Raw genomic sequence first — 19236 nt, 5'->3', positions numbered from 1 at the left:
ACTCAGGAGGTCAACTGAGTAGAGGTGGGTACGATTCCCATCTCAGCCATCCTCGAAGTGGTTTTCCGTGGTTTCCCACTTCTCCTCCAGGCAAATGCCGGGATGGTACCTAACTTACGGCCACGGCCGCTTCCTTCCCTCTTCCTTGTCTGTCCCTTCAACTCTTCCCATTCCCCCACAAGGCCCCTGTTTAGCATAGCAGGTGAGGCCCCCTGGGCGAGGTACTGGTCATCCTCCTCAATTTCATCCCCGACCCAGAGTCTGAAGCTCCAGGACACTGCCCTTGAGGCGGTAGAGGTGGGATGCCTCGCTGAGTCCGAGAGAAAAACCGAACCTAGAGGGTAAAGAGATAAAGAAAGAAAGAAAGAAAGAAGGATGCGCACAGGTGTCACAAGAAAGTCTAGATTTAAAATTGATAAAAATAAAATTGCTGCGTTGGATGAAAGGTAAAACACCTTGCGCAGAGTGCATGGCTATTCTTAACATTACTATTCTGCTGTCTTCCCTTCGCCCACATTTTCGATATCGAATCACTGCTGGAGGATAGTATAATTCATGTCCATGTTTCCCTTCCATCTTGTCATCTATGATCTCTGTATCTGGTTGTATTCGTCATTTTTAAAAATTGTGACTGGCATAGATTGCTGTTCTGCGCTTTGTGAGGGCTAGATCCGAATGATTTTCCCTCAGGAAGGAGTAGGCCTATCTCCTGGTTCGTGATGCGATCTACATTTTTCAGTCGGCTCATTGACGAAATCTCAGTTTTCGATAACGTGAAGCAGTGTCGATATAACTTCACGACATGCGACTTTCGAATCTGAGTCACAGATGCATACAACCTGTTTAGCTGCACAAACTCGGATCTTGTCCAACTCCTTGGCTAAATGTTTAGCATGCGGGCCTTTGGTTCAAGGGAACCCGGATTCGAATCCTGGTCTGCTAGCGATTTTTAACCGTAATTGATTATTCCATTGTCTCGGAGACTGGGAGTGTATGACGTATTTAGCATTAGCAATGTTCATTAACAAGTATATAAAGGAAAAATATACAATGAATTATAAATATAATTAAAAACGCAGCTCTTACAATGGCAATTTGGTTTTGAATTTTATATCCAAACAATCAATCCCCTTTCTTCTACTGGTTTAACGTCGCACTAACACATCTAAGGTTTTCGGCTACGGAGGATAGGAAAGGGCTAGGCTTGGGAAGGTAGTGGTCGTGGCCATATTTAAGGTACAGCTCCAGCTTTTGCCTGGTGTGTAAATGGGAAAACACGGAAAAGCATCTTCAGGCCTGCCGGCGGTGTTATGTGAAAACACTGCCAACTCACTCGGTATAATCCTATTATTGGATTATCCGGGATCCTAGGTACCTCAAATGCGGCACTCTTTCAATGGTGTTTCTGTCCAAGGTAAAGACAGCCCTGATTATTTTCTGCGCGCTGATAACCATATTTTATTTTTGTTTTATGGATTTTTATTTTAAGGCTTACTTCGTTCATCCTCTTCGAAAGGAATGTTTTCTGAATGTTCAACTAGAACCATGGTGCCATATACTTATCGGAAGGCGTTTCTTCGGTTACCGTTCATCTTCATCAAAGTCGAATCAAGAAATTGCTTCTGAACAGTTGTAAACGCAGATTTTCGTCAGATCCCATTAGAAAATGGCGTTAACAAGATTATTATTATTATTATTATTATTATTATTATTATTATTATTATTATTATTAATGAGTAGAAGTTGAAGAAAGATCCATGCAGATAGACAATGTCATGGGAATATTTTAACTGATTAGTAACCTTATCTGTAATGCTACTGATCTCCTTTCTGATTAAGATAAAGGTACACGGACTCTTTTTATCGTGCCTTGCCCGATCTGGGAGTTACGTTACCCTCTCTGGCTTTCGCTTGCCTGAGGGAGGATTCCAGTCTAGTCGCGGCGCTGTGGAACAATTTACGTCGGTCACAGAGGTTGTTGGCAGATATTCAAGATATTTTATCAGAATCTGGTCCATTGCCACCAAATTATTCACTTTAGGGCCATAGTAACAGTGACCTAGCGACCTCGGCTCATTCCTTACCCAATAACATCCCTCGAACTCATACAAACGTCTTAACCAATTCTTCATACACTCTTTTTTCTAACAAGTCCCTGCCTTACAAAACCGCCCGATTAAGAAACAGACGGAAAGTTGGCACTGACTTCCGTCTTAGTCCAGGGTGATCAACAGTTTATATTTGATGTTGACGGCAGAGACCTGTCTGGTTTTGTTAAAGCAGGGGAGACAGGGATCTTATAGCCTACATAGTCTACTAGTTAATCCCAATCATTATAAAAGATTGAAAATTCTCGGTGATAATGATAGTACAATGATAGACCCTTTTATAACTAAGCATGGCCCTTAATTCTTTTTCTTTTAATTCGTCAGAGATTCATTTCCTCCTTTTATTTAAACTTGAACATTCGTTCACTCGTAGGATCATTCCTGTTATTTTTATCTGAGATAGAACTAGAAAAACAACTTTGAAACATTATCTATCCTTTAAGAATAAATGATCTCACCTCACGACACGGGCCGCCGTACGTTTGAGACGCTCCCGATAACGGGTTTGACGTGGTTGGGGTCGCGTAGATGTGGGCTTGCATTCGGAAGACGGTGGATTCGGATCTCTCCCTTGCCAGCCTTGAAGTTGGTTTGCTGATGTCTCCCATTTTCACATAAAGAAAATGCTGTGGCTTTAACCAATTAAGGCTACGGTCCCTACCTTTCAAATCCTTTTTCCCATTTTCTATCCCTGCGACGCCGAAAGCTTTTGATCTGTTAATGCGACGTTAAATCACATTGATGATTTTGGATATTTTGGAACTCTGACAAGTCGGTCTATTCTCTCGAATGCAGTTTCGATCTTGAAAAAATTATTGCCCCTATGTGGTGAACATTTTACGGAAGAAGAAAAACGTTTGCACTTTTTTGTGCCGTAACGTTTTTAAATATTCACAATTGATTTGCTCTTGCTGCATATTTTTAGAACTCACTGAAAATAATCAAATGCCACTTCATACGACTTGCTACCATACCGAAGTCCAGAGCTGCATTAATTGTTAGTCACGTTCATAGCAATTTTTTTTTTTTTTTTTTTTTTGCTAGGGACTTTACGTCGCACCGACACAGATAGGTCTTATGGCGACGATGGGATAGGAAAGGCCTAGGAGTTGGAAGGAAGCGGCCGTGGCCTTAATTAAGGTACAGCCCCAGCATTTGCCTGGTGTGAAAATGGGAAACCACGGAAAACCATTTTCAGGGCTGCCGATAGTGGGATTCGAACCTACTATCTCCCGGATGCAAGCTCACAGCCGCGCGCCTCTACGCGCACGGCCAACTCGCCCGGTCATAGCAATTTTTGAACCTCAAGATGGTGACGTTATTACATCATCTGATGACGTCATACTGAGGTCAGACTCTTGTTACTAGGTACATGAGATATTGAACACTATCGTCACACGCGTTGTAGAGAAATTATTTCAATTTTAAAACTTTCATACTCTCATACATTATTGCTTTCTACGTCTCACTAACAACTTTTTGACGGTTTTTGCAGACGCCGAGGTGCCGAAATGTTGTCCTACAGTTCTTTTACGTGCCATTACATCTACTGATGATGGTGTAAGTCCCAAAAATTGTTGGGAATCGAACCCAGGACCCTTTGGACCAGAGGGTATTACGCTAATCATTCAGCCATGGAGCAGGACAAAAACATTACACGAACTATATGCACAATGGTAACCAAATACATTTTTTCTTACAGCTATAGGTTAAGATCACTTTATACCATTCTCTTCTAACTAATCTTCAGGCACACACACACACATACACATTCTTACTGCAGCCATTCAGTCAACTGTCTTTAGTCTCGGCAGGTGACCAAAAATTTTGACCGAGCTCGATAGCTGCAGTCGCTTAAGTGCGGCCAGTATCCAGTATTCGGGAGATAGTAGGTTTGAACCCCACTGTCGGCAGCCCTGAAAATGGTTTTCCGTGGTTTCCCATTTTCACACCAGGCAAATACTGGAGCTGTACCTTAATCAAGGCCACGGCCGACGCCTTCCCACTCCTAGCCATTTCTTGTCCCATCGTCGCCATAAGACCTATCTGTGTCGGTGCGACGTAAAGCAACTAGCAAAGAAAAAAAAATTGACAACGATCCGTTGTCTGTCTCTAACTTTTACATTTTCTAACTACTCTAAAACTAAAGTTCAACCTGCACTGAACTGCACTGCACTGCACTAAACTACATGGTACAAGAAAAACTGAAAAATAATCTAACAGAAATATATGATTTAATACGAGCTCCAAGGAGACACTTATAACGCATGTGTACCAATAGATGGGCCACAGCTGAGCCACTCGCGAGGAAATGTTACGCGGCCAGGGTTGTATTTGCCCGGAGGAGTTCAAACTGCTCAACAGTACCCCCATCTTTTGCAATTCTTTAGTTTCTTTTTTTAAATGACATCTGTTCGTGGCGTCGACCTCTTCAAATCTTTTGACACCAAATCTGACATGGAGTGACCGGAATTTGAACCGCGGAACCCAGCGATGAGAGACCGGCGCGCTACTGTCTGAGCCACAGATGCACCTCAATTTTTTAGTTGTCTGTCTGTTAGGTCATCAGCCCAGAGGCTGGTTGGATCCTCAAATAGCACCACCAAAGGCTATGCAGTTATAGGGAAACTGCAAAAACCAATGGCAGAGCCCAAATGAGGCGTACTAGGCAGGATGAGGAGTGAGGTAGTTTGCCATTGCTTTCCTCACTGGATCAGAAGGTGCTACTGCAGCACGACTGATCCTATGAGCAACACCTTTCATAAGATTCAGACACTAGTTGTGCCCCAAATGTCATTACTCAGCACCACTCATACCCCAGCAGCTTCCATACTGTCACAGCCATGAATGAGACTGGGTCTTCGGTGGAAGCTACACTTTGCTCTGGCCTGTGTCAAGAGACGGATACAAAAATATTGCATTCATCAAGAAATGGCAACAGGCGGATTTTTAGTTACTGTAACAAATCACACTACATTAATATTGTATAAATAAAAGCAAGTTTATCTTACATATTATTTGCACTCTGTATCAACTATATTCAAATGAAACTAATCTCACATATTGTCTGATTTGAGGAGTGTGTGTTTCTACCTCTTCCGCAGACTCCAATCTCATTTCCATTCCTATGCCACAATCTCTCTGTTTGAACGACGTGAACGCGGGTTAAAAGAAGGAAGCCATTTCCGTATAGGACATGGAAACCCCTGCAAGCTAAAGGCTCCCACTTAACATAATATCCTCAGCGTTAAACGGGTTAGTCGCGTGCCGAGACCGCCTTTGCCCCAAGAAATTAACCTGTATTCATTTCTGTTGTTCTACCCCGGGGCAGTAGCACACTTCTCCACTTTACAGAAAACGGATTTAACTCTTCATTTATTGCTGTTCTAGGCATTGTTCGATAAGATAAAAATCAAAAGTGAAAAGAACAAATGAAATGTGAATCGTATAAAGTCGAAATGATCGCACTTGTTAGTGACATGTGCATACATCTGTTTCGATAATGATACACAGAGTTGAACACGGCTAGGCGTTGTTCTTTGTTCCTATTTTTTTTTCTATGGGCTTTACGTCGCACCGACACAGATAGGTCTTATGGCGACGATGGGATAGGAAAGGCCTAGGAGTTGGAAGGAAGCGGCCGTGGCCTTAATTAAGGTACAGCCCCAGCATTTGCCTGGTGTGAAAATGGGAAACCACGGAAAACCATCTTCAGGGCTGCCGATAGTGGGATTCGAACCTACTATCTCCCGGATGCAAGCTCACAGCCGCGCGCCTTTTTTCCTATGAGAAGAGGCTCCATACCGGGTGACATCAGTGGCATTTGACTGTGTTCAAATGCGATAACCCAGAGTCGTGGCTACTAGGCATTAAAGAATGAAGGGAACAGAAATTCGACTCATTGGGGTCTCATCAAGTCGATTGCAATTCAAATGGCTTTAATGAATTATTATTATCGGGCGAGTTGGCCGTGCGGTCAGGCGTGTGCAGCTGTGAGCTTGCATCCGGGAGATAATGGATTCGACCCCCACTGTCGGATTCCCATTTTCATACCAGGCAAATGCTGGTGATGTACCATAATTAAGTCCACGGCCGCTTTCTTCCATTTCCTAAGCCTTTCCTATCCCATCGTCGCCATAAAACCTATCTGTGTCGGTGCTACGTAAAGCAAACCGTAAAAATAAAAATTATTATTATCATCATCATCATCATTAATTCCTTCTGTGGATCAGTGGTAGAGTGTCAGCTTCCAGATCCCAACATCATGTGTTAAAACCTGGCAGTATAGAAAAATTTATTTTATGTTTGGACGAATACGGGAAAGTTCACTCGGATTTTTTCAACCAGCATTTTAAAAGTGTTTGACTGTTTTGATATTGGCCATCAAAGAACATCCTACTTTACAGAAATATTTGTACGTAAACTGCAATAAAACCGCAAGGGCTCCTTTAACCAGATAAGGACAATTTTCTTGAACTGAAATCCATAATAATTTGTTCACATTATCCCTTTGGTGTTTTAAATTAAAGTTCCTATTAATTTTTAAGCTCTTCCAGTTGTTATTCAAATTCCAGTAACTTTTGATGAAACAAATGGATTTATTATCCAATCATAAGCATTTGCATTCAGTTCTGGAAAGTAACTAGTGTCTTTATCGCTGATAGTTGTAAATTAAATATTTTAGTTTGTTCTTCAAAATACAGTGTGAGGTACTGTATAGCTTCTCTATTTCACTTTCAGAGTCCAGATCGCGACACCTCATAAACCTTCAGGGGGTACACCAGGGCGTCGCGACATCCAGTTTGGAAAGCACTTTGTTAGGAGCTACTTGAATGCAAGCTTACAGCTTTCTAGACTCTCTAGTCTTAAAAATACTTTCTGGACTGAGCACGGATGAAGTGATTGTTATTTAGTGTCCTAGGTGCGTCATTGCTGTTGCGGCCAATCATTTCGTAGTTAAGATGTTCTTTGAGTTCTGATACCACTGATCAAGGAAGGTAAGGGTCTTCTCAATCTGCTGGGTTGCCCTTGACCGATGAGTTAGCTTTGTCTAACCCGCAGCAGCTAGTCGCAGCGTGACCCCACACCAGGCATGCGTAATTGAGTGACACGGGGAGTGAGGATTAATGCAAAGAGCACGAGCCATGGGACGTGTCCAGAGGAACTACCGCTAACTTACTGCCGTGTTGTGGTTACTAGAGCTGGAATCTTGACTCTTTATAGCTAAGGCGATACATTGGTCACTCAGTTGTAAATATGTCGAGAAGAAAAGCAGCCAACGTTCGGATCTTTTTTCCTACAAGTTACTGTTTTTATACCTATTTCGTAACATATATACTGTAGCTTTCATTTTGTGTGTTTTAATCATTAGTTAAGTTGATTTATCTTCCTGTTTGCTTATTTTCTAAAGCGGTGATTTGCTTTAATTGTACTGAGTGAGATGGCTACGCATTGATACATCCTGAGACCAAAACCGAAAGTGCAGGTGGTGTACAGACCAGAGTACGAAATCGTACAGATGCATCTGTTTCATCTGAATTATGGCATTATCTCTTATCTAATGTTGTCAAAACCTCTTAACATTTGTTAGCCACCCCATTCCCATTCATGAACCATTATTTTATTGGTTTGTAGAAGATTCCGGCACACGAACACTGACAAACGAATAAAGAACTGCTCTAGGTAAAAAGTGAAAGGGGAGGAGTAGGGGAAAATGAACCGGGCGGATTTAAACAGACTGCTTTGTAACTAAATCGTTGAGTTGCTTGCCGATCAGCAGAAGAGAATTATTAGAACCAGTTAAGGGGATGGCCGTGGATGTGGCATAGGCGATGTATCATTTCATAAATCACGATTTCTACATCGACAAGATTCCGTGCACATACTCCACAGCCGACATCATTGAAGATGATTTTCCGTGGGCATTTGTTTGCTGTTCAGAGCCAGGAGTTATTTTGTTATAAAACGTGAGGATCTACAGTGTGTCTATCTTTTAGACCCGTTTCTTGTTACGGTTTCGGGGATGAAGTATTTCTACGGCCGGATGCCATTCTTGATGTCAATCTCAGTTGAGGAGCTAATGAGGATGAAATGAATGATGATGATGATGATGATGATGATGAGTAAAGAGTTAAAAGAAATCGGCTGTGGTCTATTAATTAGAACTGTCCCGGCATTTACACGGAGCTGAAAGTGGTGGGAAACCACATAAAACCATTCTCAGTATGGCCGACGGGCCCATTGTCTCTCGTAACAGATAGTTCCTCATTTGGTCTTTTGAGCCTCAGTAAACCAAGTTTTAGCCCAGTTCCAGTATTAAAATCCCCAAACTGACCGAGAATCGAACCCTAGGCCTCGAGATACAGTAAGAGACAGTCATGCTACCCCTGTATCGCCGGGGCTTTTATTATTATTATTATTATTATTATCATTATTATTATTATTAATTGTCCGACTTCTTAGCTGAATAGTCAGCATGGTAGCCTATGGTTCAGAGGGTGCCGGGTTCGATTCTCTGCTGGACCGGGATTTTAATCTCGTCTGGGTTAAAATGTCTAGCTCAGATACTGTGAGTTTATGTTCGTCTTAATACACACCCTCATTATATACAACTCATCGCACTGCAAAAACCACAGAAAAGCGCAACAGTGTATACATAGCCCACCTCCCTCCACAGAGTTGACGTCAGGAAAGGCATCTGGCCGTAAACCTGAGCTTAATATACAAATAGTGCCGACTCTAATTAATCAGTTGGGAAAACGCCAGGAATAATAATAATAATATTATTATTATAGCCGGGCTGAGTGGCTCAGACGGTTGAGGCGGCCTTCTGACCCCAACTTGGCAGGTTCGATCCTGGCTCAGTCTGGTGGCATTTGAAGGTGCTCAAATACGTCAGTCTCTTGCCGGTAGATTTACTGGTACGTAAAAGAAGTAAAAGTAGTTATTGAGACGTAAATCCTATATTATTATTATTATTATTATTATTATTATTATTATTATTATTATTATTATTATTGCATTGCCTCCGGAGAGGCCTGGTGCAGTTCTTTCCAGCAGACGACCTATTGGCAACCTGCACGTTTGTGAGGATGGGTGTTCTACCTAAGATGATTTCTAATGTTGAAGGCGGACCCAACCCCCGAGCCAGAAGAATTAACCTATTAAAGTTGAAATCCCTGATGACCCCTCCGGGAATCAAATCCAAGGACCTCTTGAAACAAAGGTTACCATGCTTACCTGCGAAATTTCGAACTACCGTTTTACTGTACCCTTCCTAGATGGCAGAGAAAATGGAACTGTGTTGTGCGACCTGTAAATGAGTTTTAACTTCGTTGAGTAAACACTGGTTGTTGTGCCAGTTTTCTTTTATATACCGACATCTTACGTCATGAGTGAGGAATAGACTTTTCTCCGCCTTTCAAAAATCACTTTGAACCCGAGATCTTTGTATATGGAGGCCAAAAATCTACCAGCAATCTACAGAGGGAAATCCTCACGAGAGGATAACAGTTTTAAGAATCCAGAGTGAATCTTAGCAACCAGCAAGTTGATACTCTTTCAGTTTTTCGAAGCTGACTGAAACTCCCTTGGAGACTCTTACACGTACTGCACATATCTCGAACATGTACGACGGTCTTGACCTGGCAGGACGCAAGTCATTATTATGAACTTCACAGTCATAGGCAACAACGCAAGAGATTGTCATGGTGGGTAAAAGCACTTGACTAGACTCTCAACATACATTTTGCAACACAAGAAAACGTGTTAGCAAGTGGCATGCAGAAACTGAAGTTGTGCTGTACACTTTCACTCCCATGGATAAAAATTTCCTAGCTTGATGGGATAAATATGCAAATTGCACAAGTGCATGTCAAAGATTGCAGACATTAAGGGTAACACGGTGGATAAATGTGATCGTGCGTGGGTTAGTTTAAGTGTAAGGGTGAAGAACTTTGATATTTTTTTTGCTGGTCATTGGAGGACGTACTGTGTGCCCTACCACAGTCCTGTTTCCTGCGGGTTCAGGTACGAAATGAGATGAATATTCGTAGCGTGTTTTTACTACCGGTTGCCCTTTCTGACGTCATCCTCATCAGGGGAGTTTATGAGATGAAATAAATGACGTGATGTATATATAATAGTAGGAAATGGTGCCGGCACATTACCTGCTCCTGTCAAATATAAGGATGTGGTCTGCCCAAGGCTTAATGTCTTCATCCGACGGACGACCATCAACAGAGCGTTATCCTCTCACTCCTTATGAACGTTAAAAGGTTTAAATTGAATCCAGAATTTTGGCAAGCAATGTAGTGATTAGAAATTTTAACTCACCGCACATCCTTCTCTCCAGCCAACATTCTGAAAGTGAACATTTTTCCACTAACGGGACTCGAGCCGGCTAACCACTTTGTCAGACCAGAGAAACTTGTGGCCTTAACAATCATGGTCATCAGGCGAGTTTAGTGATTTACTAAATGTATATCCCAAAACAGCTTTAACGAAATCTATTTACGGGGCATAGATATTTGTTGGATATTTTATATGGTTTAACAGACAATCTAGAATCTCTTAAAGACAATAATAATAATAATAATAATAATAATAATAATAATAATAATAATAATAATAATAATAATAATAATAATAATAATAATAATACAGCCACCTTCGCTGTCCTCTGCACGGATAGAAATATCTCAAAGACTAGAATGTCTTGAAAGCTGCAATTTTGCATGCATATTTCTCTTCTTTCTTTCTTAATCTGTTTATCCTCCAGGGTTGGTTTTTCCCTCAGACTCAGCGACGGATCGCACCTCTACCACCTCAAGGACGATGTCTTGGAGCGCGAGACATTGGGTTGGGAGATACAACTGGGGAGAATAACCAGTACCTCGCCCAGGCGGCCTCACCTGCTATATGAACAGTGGCCTGGGTGGAGGATGGAAAGATTGGAAGGGATAGACAAGGAAGAGGGAAGAAAGCGACCGTGGCCTTATGTTAGATACCATCTCGGCACTTGCCTGGAGGAGAAGTGGGAAACCACGGAAAACCACTTCGAGGATGGCTGAGGTGGGAATCAAACCCACCTCTACTCAATTGACCTCCCGAGGCTGAGTGGGCCCTGTTCCAGCCCTCGTACCACTTTTCAAATTTCGTGGCAGAGACCGGGTCTCCGGGGATGGCAGCTAATCATACTAACCACTACACCACAACGCCGGACCACATTTCTCTTAACCTGAAAAAATATAGGAATATTTGGTGACCGAAAATTCCAACGGGGTCCTAAAAGGTAGAGGGTTTTTCCAAAAATAAATATGAAATTTCAAGAAAATTCCTTTCCGCTATCGTGAAGAGCAATCAAACCAGATCATATGGCACTACAGACATGATGGGACTTGGCTTACAAAGCGACCGTTGCTCAGCTCAAAGGATCACTATCTCAGCGTCTGTCCGGCCCCGCGATGTAGCGGGCAACGCGTACGTCTGTCACCCGGCGGCCCCGGGTTCGATTCCCGGCAGGGGCAGGGATTTATAATTGTGAACGATTAATATCCCAGCCCTGGGGACTGGGTGTTTGTGTCTTCCTTAACGTTCCTTTCCTCACATTCAACACTCTACAGTTCCGCAATTCCAATTACACGCAGGTTCATATCATATGGGGTAAGTAGGGACAAAAATCTCTATAGGTCGACGCCTCGAACAAATAGCATTTTTTAAAATTTCATCTTCTGATAGATCCTCAGTTGTTCTCGCGTAAGCTGAGTCAGCCTTGAATCAGCCCTGTGATGCAGTTAAAAATCCCTAACCAGGACTGGTACCGTACACAGGGCCTCCGGGTAAAAGACATGCTTTCTATCCCTGTACCCTGGATTTATTAATTCCCTGTTAAGAAAGCGTACCGAACAGTTTAGAGTGACAAATTTACTAAGGAGTGAGTGAGTGAGTGAGTGAGAGAGAGAGACTAGACGGGCAAAATTCAGAATACCTAGTAAGCAGAAAGTATGCTTATGTTGGTAGCCATTAAAAGAAAATTTCTTCGGGGATCCCAACAGAAGAAGTTATCCAAAAGTATTGCAAAATCAGTTATTTCCATTGCCAAACTGACTTGCTGACTTTTCACCCGATTAACTATATATAAGCTTGCATGAAGGGGATGGTAGGTGGAACCGTTGGTACAAGTGAAAATAATTTTTCACAACATTCAAATGGTGGTTGCCACCCACGTCCTCAAGTTGAGAGCCCCTGGCCCCCTTTTAGTCGCCTCTCAAGACAAGCAGGGGATAACGTGGGTACCACGTGTTGGGACTGTGCTTTAATTTATACCATGGCCGCTTCGTTCCCATTCGTCATTCTAACGTCGGGGAAACCTATACATAGTAATATAACGTTAAAACGCTTCAGAATCTTATGTTAATTGACCAAGGTTGGAATCACGTAGGAGCCTCTCTAACCAATATGATAAAGGTATCCTTTGTTTATCAGACATGTCATAGATTCGATTCTCCGTAATAACGTTGATAAATTTAGGAACGGGGTTATTACGTCTGGAGACAGATGACTTTGTAGTTGACTCATTATAGTACCGAAATGCATACCGGATGAATTTCGGTTGGCAATTGACTGCCGGAATAAGGAGGTGAATCACTCCATCCTGCTTATTTATATGATTGTGAATAGTGTAATATTGTAAGTCTGCGTTATTCACTTCTTCAGGAATAACCAACGTCTTATTAAAGATAGCCTAGTTTCAAGCGAATTATCGCTCACATTCAGAGAATTCCAAACAAAATGATGAATGGAAACTTTGGTCTGAGAACTAATTTCCCTCTTCTTAGCCATCGCCATGAACTCAGTGAGTAGTGCTTTCATCTCTCTTTCCATAATACAGTCCATGGAAATAATATATCCATAGTGACTATTCCAGTTTCACATTTTCTATCTGACATTCATTACTAAATCCTTTTTTCCCGACCGAACATCACTTTAATCATAATGATACGTTGATCTTGATGTTTAAAGTTAAAAAGTATTAAATTACAATTTTTACACACCACTTGGCATTACAAAAAAAAAAGCATTATCTTGCGAATTCCCAAGAGTTTTCACCGTGGTTTTCGCCATACTCACTTCGATCCTCCGAATATATGCTCTTCCGTAAGTGGCCCATGCACGCTATGAACAATTATGACGGAAAATCGCAGCCGTTTATGACCCTCCTCTGATGACATAATCCATTCTATCATCAATACTCTGTGTAGGCTGATTGCCAATATAACGGTCTTTTGATTTTCTGATGAGAATTTTAGCCGATATCCGTGAGTACTTACCTTTGTTAGGTATCAGTCCGTGCACGCACTCAGGTCCATTGTCATCACTTGTTAAATCGAGTTTGTCTTTCTAGATGGCAAATACCGGAGTTATTTATGGAGGTATGCCAACTGCATAAGCCAGAAACGCATTGCTGCTGACTGTAGTGTGACGTGGCGAGTAATTCTCGATGTCACGGACTTGATCGGTAAAGAAGAAGCAAATAGAGGTCTTAGTGAAGTCTTTTATTTTCGTTACTGTTGGACTGCATCAAACTTGCTAGTCAGAAACTTGGTTTGTTCTTGCCAGTTCTTGCAAATAGCAGAGAGATCATGTGTGAGCAGTGGTGTATGCTGGAATCAAGACGTGGACTACCACTAGACTTAGGTTACGCCTTTTCGATGGTTGGTATAGTGAACGTCAAGCCTTAAGCGTTTTGAGCTGCAGCCAATAGCTAACGCAGAAGCCTGCTGGCAAGTCTACTTCAGAAGTTACTGCCCTGTCTCTGCTACCGTCAATACTCAACACCTGATCAGTGGAGATGGTTGCCTAAAGTTTAGCAAATTAAAGTCCTGCTTTGTGGCTAAATAGAAAGAACGCTTGCCTGTAGTACGATGGCCCCGGTACAATTCTCAGAATCAACCCCCTCATACTGGCTTGGGGACTGAGTGTTTATGACGTCTTCGCCTTTCGTTTCATCCTCATTAGGTCACCACCAAGCCTATACAGATGCTATGCGCTATTATTATTATTATTATTATTATTATTATTATTATTATTATTATTATTATTATTAAATACAGAGGTCGTACCCATCGTTCACTGGTTTCTTAGCTTCCTAGGGAGATAAGGGGTGGTATCCGACCCGCTGATTAAGGGTTCGATTCCAACCAACAAAAGAGAACATTAAACCTGAAAGGTTTAATGTTAGTGGACTGTAATACTTGCTACCAATCCCCAAAATGTTTGTCATATTTGACCTTTTCTTGGTCATATTTAGCAAGTTTTTAGAGCACATTTCCTTATCTATTTTGTACTTCTTTAGGTCACAAACTCCCGAACCCTAGTAATGACGTACGGATCGCGACTAGTGGTGTGAAATGTGCTACTTATAGGGAGAGTCGTGCTGCAGTAGCAATTTCTGGTCAGTGAGGGAAGCAATGGCAAACTGCCTGATTCCCCATCCAGTCGAGTACAACGCATTGTGGTACTGCCATCAAGTTTTGCGGTTCCCTTATAAATGCATAATTTTCGATGTTTCCAGTTTCCGGGCTGATGACTCAACAGACATTTTATTATCAAACTTTATGTTCGTTGTTTCATTTGTTGGTAGTACAAAGGAGAACTGCTCGAAGGAGTGGAAAAAGTGACACAATAAGAAAATGTGAGTTGTTATTGTCATCGTCACTATTTTGGTCATCAGATATTGATGAAAATCATTGTGTTGCTAATATATCATCATCATCATCATCATTCATATGCCTATCAAAGCTTGTTAGACCCGTTCCACTGTGCTTGCATGTGTTTGCCCACATTGTATCCGACTGACGTTAAATGGCGAGGTTAGAAATGACGTTGTGTAACTTAGTGCCTGAACTAATCATTAGCAATGTGAAATGATCACACTGAGCCATCATTTGACATTCAGTTAATCAACATACCGCTGTATCAATCAATAAATCTGCCTGTAATGCGCCATCTCACGTCTTCAATATTGTGAGTATGACATTTGTATTTTGATTGCTGCGTCGGAGTAATTATACGAAATGCATCCATCCAACATCCGCTAGTTTTAATTACAAGGAAATGCGTAGCCTCCACCCGACCTCAATACACCGACAGCAAGCATGATTTTATACTCATTAGAATAGTGTGTTCATGATATGACGTAATCACCTTCGAGTAATGCTACTGATTCTGATAATAATAATAATAATAATAATAATAATAATAATAATAGCGTACAGTACACTGGTGGCAGGTCTTTCTACTTGACGCCAACGGGCGATCTGTGTGTCTGTGAGTATGGAAGAGAGTGTGTGTGTGTGTGTCCCTGATCCAGAGGATTTAAGCAATTAAGGTCAAAATCCCCGACCCGGCCGGGAACCGAACAGGGGACTCCTTGGACTAAAGGCCAGCTCGCTGACTATATAGCCATGGATCCGGACGCTGATTCTGATTAAATAGTGTGACGTACGTTTATGAGGGAATAAACCATTTTATTTTCAGGCGACATGAGGTCATAAATAGTTGCTATGCTGCTGTGGTATTTTGTGTTCATATAACATGCCATGAAAAAGAAGAAGTTAATTACACTTTCTTTCTTCATAATCTATAACTTTTGTTATGTAATAGTTGGGACTAATAACATAGGTATTTAAAAATAGTAGTCACCTTCCCCTAAACTACCATTTCATCCAGCATGAATAAAATTAGCCTAAACTGTAGTGCCTTATTTCCATTCCTTACATACTGTTTTTAATTTAATTCTGTTCCCCCAGTTTCTCGTGGTTCGGCGTTTATATGGACTTAGCGACAAAAATAGAAATTCGTTAATATCTCTGTTACCATGGCCGGTACAGTAAAACTGTACAAGACATAAATAATCGAAAATTTAATTCTATGTAACTTCAGTTATGCAGTATTTATCGAAAGGGCCATTAGTAACGGAGATATTTGAAAATTAAATTGCAGGGCTTCACCTAATCTAATATTTCACTCAGCGTGAATAAAATTATTTATAATCCAGATCACAGTGATTCATCTGCGACTTCACATACCGATTTTCATTGAGTTATATTCAGTCATTTTCTCGTGATGTGCGTGCGTGCATACATACATACATACATACATACATACATACATACATACATACATACATACATACATACATACATACATACATACATACTGTGCCCTTTTAAAGGACATACATACATTACATACATACAAGAAACGACGGAAAATTAAGAAGTGCATTTCCTTGTTACTGTGGATATGACCGATGCAGAAATACCATTCTTTTTAAATTCTGAGCAATGTACAGACAAAACTCTTATTTTATATATTTAGATTAAATGTACGGCCATTTTATAATCATCATCATCATCATCATCATCAAACACGATTTAGGCTTTCAAGGTCTGTTTTGCCTCCCATAATTTCTTGGACCTCCTACAATTATTTCTTCTTTTGGCAAAGCAATTCCGGATAGTCTTGAAGAAGGCTTCATCCGAAGATATACTCCCTATTTTCGTCTATAACTGTTCAGCTAATGGGTTTATTCCTAGATCTTATATGTTATCATTAGCAAGTCAAGCAATTCTTTTAAATCTCTTTACTGATTTAAATGTTTGAATAGAAATTTATTCTGAGGAAGAGCAGATGAATGTCTGGTGCAATTCGACTCAAAATCCTATTTCGCTATTTTACGACTAGCCTATTAAATCTCTTATTTTGGTTTGAGGCTATCAGGCCGAGACGGTCAAGTTGTGTTCCGTTCACCCAAGAGACGTGGGTACAAGTCCTCATCAGGAAATAAACAAATTTAGAAACGTGACTTCGACTTGTAGAGAAGCACATGATTCTTAGGATCCCTCAGCCTTCATCAGAAATGAGTATCTGGTTAATTCCTGGGGACAAAGTCTTACGCTGATCACTCTGTCCCATTCAGTGCCGAGATTATGAATAGTAGAAACCGTTACCTACACATTTCAGCAGGAGCATTCGCTTTATATCTGCATACAGTGTTGAAGAGGATAGGAGAATGTGGGGTGGGAACAACTACTAAACAAGCATTCTTTTTTTTGAATTCAGGCCGGGCTGAGTGGCTCAGACGGTTGAGGCGCTGGCCTTCAGACCCCAACGTGGCAGGTTCGATCCTGGCTCAGTCCGGTGGTATTTGAAGATACTCAAATACGTCAGTCACGTGTCGGTAGATGTACTGGCACGCAAAATAACTCCTGTGGGACAAAATTCCGGCATCTCAGAGTCTCTAAAAACCGTCAAAAGTTGTTACTGAGATGTGTAAAAGTTATTATTATTATTATTATTATTATTATTATTATTATTATTATTATTCAATTTTCATCAAATATGTATGCAAAAACTGAGTGCTATAAGTAACATAGAGAATGTCCGTACCTCAGCTCGCGACCTGAGACGCTAAGTGGGATAGAGTGATCAGTTCTATGCCCGACCACCTTCGCCTCCAGGAATCCACCGGCTACTCATTTTTGGCGAAGGCTGAGTGAGCCTCAGGAGTATATACTTCTCTAGATGTGTATATATCGTTTCTAAATTTTCAGACTTTAGATGTCCATCTGAATGAACCGAGCACACAGTAACTGCCTCAGCTAGGCAGCCTCTGTGATAAATGTAGCCTAAGGAGTATTTAAAGTAATACGAACACTCCAGAAATAGATAATGAGTAACAATAAGACCAACAAACAGTAACATTAACTAGGATGAGATGATTATAAATCATCTGCTGACTCAACAAGTGGCATGGACTACTTGACAATAGATTAATCAACCAAGACCTCCATGAGGAAAGTGAGGTTGCTCAATATTATAATAGTTTCTTTAACATTGAACTCTGCTACAGCTGAGCGCGTTCCCTTATTTGCCATGAAACTACGTCGAAGCGAAAGTTGTACTAAGTGTGGCTCGATTGCTGAGCTCGTTGACACTGGACAGTCCCTCGCATTCCGGTCGTACCTTATTTCGAGGCATCTTTCTCAGTATTGCACTTGATGACCTTGTTATTCCAATAAACTCAATGAAACAGAAGTTACATTTCAAATAAGCTGACATCTATTGAGCCATGTCTATGGCATAATATATGGCAGACATACAGTATGTTATGTACAGAGTAGAAGTATTCATTTGGAGACGGGTAGGAGATATGCATGCATTCTCCCACTCCCACCCGCAATGGAATCTCAGTTTGAGGATGGATATTTTCACATTTCTAACACTCCAGATTTCCTACTATGTTAATGAAACAATCTCAACCTGCGTCGTCATATATCTATATTTCTAATAAATCGAGCAGTACTTGTGAAGAAACCTCTCTGTGAAGAGGAACGTCTACTTTGCGATTCTTAGTTTAGAGGCAACCTCCAGTCCACTCGCCCTCGTGGTAGTTCTATTTAACAGCGATAAAGAATAAGTGAACATTAAAGAATCGATAAAGGTAAACCCACAGTTTTTATGAAGCATGCGTTAATCAAGGTTATGGGCACCTAGGAGGTTAATCCATTCACTGTCAGTGGGTATCATACGATTCACAGGATATTGATACATGCTGCGACCATCGAAGATTTCTTACTCTATTTGTATTCGACGTGTAATTCATTGCATTAAAAGTATTAGCCGTGAGATATCTCACAGCAAGCTGCTGATAAATAATAGGATAAAACAGTTTGAACACTTTTAAGGAATCACGCCAAATCGACGAATTAAACGGAACAACGTTATAAACAGGAAATCATGATATTGTTTACAAATATTACTCTTTCGAGCAGTTTTATTTAAGGATATGAGGTCACGGGGGTCAGTATCCTCATTTCCTTACCGTGTGTATTCTCCTTCATAGGCTGTCTCTTTAAATAAATAAATAAATAAATAAATAATAATGGCGTGTGGCCACCGCGGAGACCTGTTTCAGGTCTTACAGGCGATATAAGCGACCTGCGTACCTTTGACGATGTGGCCCATCCTATGATAAATTCTATTTAAGAAAACGACACACACACAGCCCCTAGCCATCGGAATTAACCAACAAAGGTTAAAATCCCCGACCTGGCCGGGAATC

The 19236-nt window shown here is 41.1% G+C and overlaps 1 protein-coding gene across 1 annotated transcript in view; it reads left to right on the top strand.

The window, feature by feature from the left end:
- Window positions 1-19236, top strand: part of Sox15 (Sox box protein 15) — a 744791-nt gene that overhangs the window by 114782 nt on the left and 610773 nt on the right. The gene's annotated exons all lie outside the window — the stretch shown is intronic.

The sequence above is a fragment of the Anabrus simplex genome, chromosome 3 (genome assembly GCF_040414725.1).
Source record: "Anabrus simplex isolate iqAnaSimp1 chromosome 3, ASM4041472v1, whole genome shotgun sequence".
Taxonomy (NCBI): Eukaryota; Metazoa; Arthropoda; class Insecta; order Orthoptera; family Tettigoniidae; genus Anabrus; species Anabrus simplex.
The sequence above is the reverse complement of the archived record's forward strand: the minus strand, read 5'-3'. Positions and strand labels throughout refer to the sequence as shown.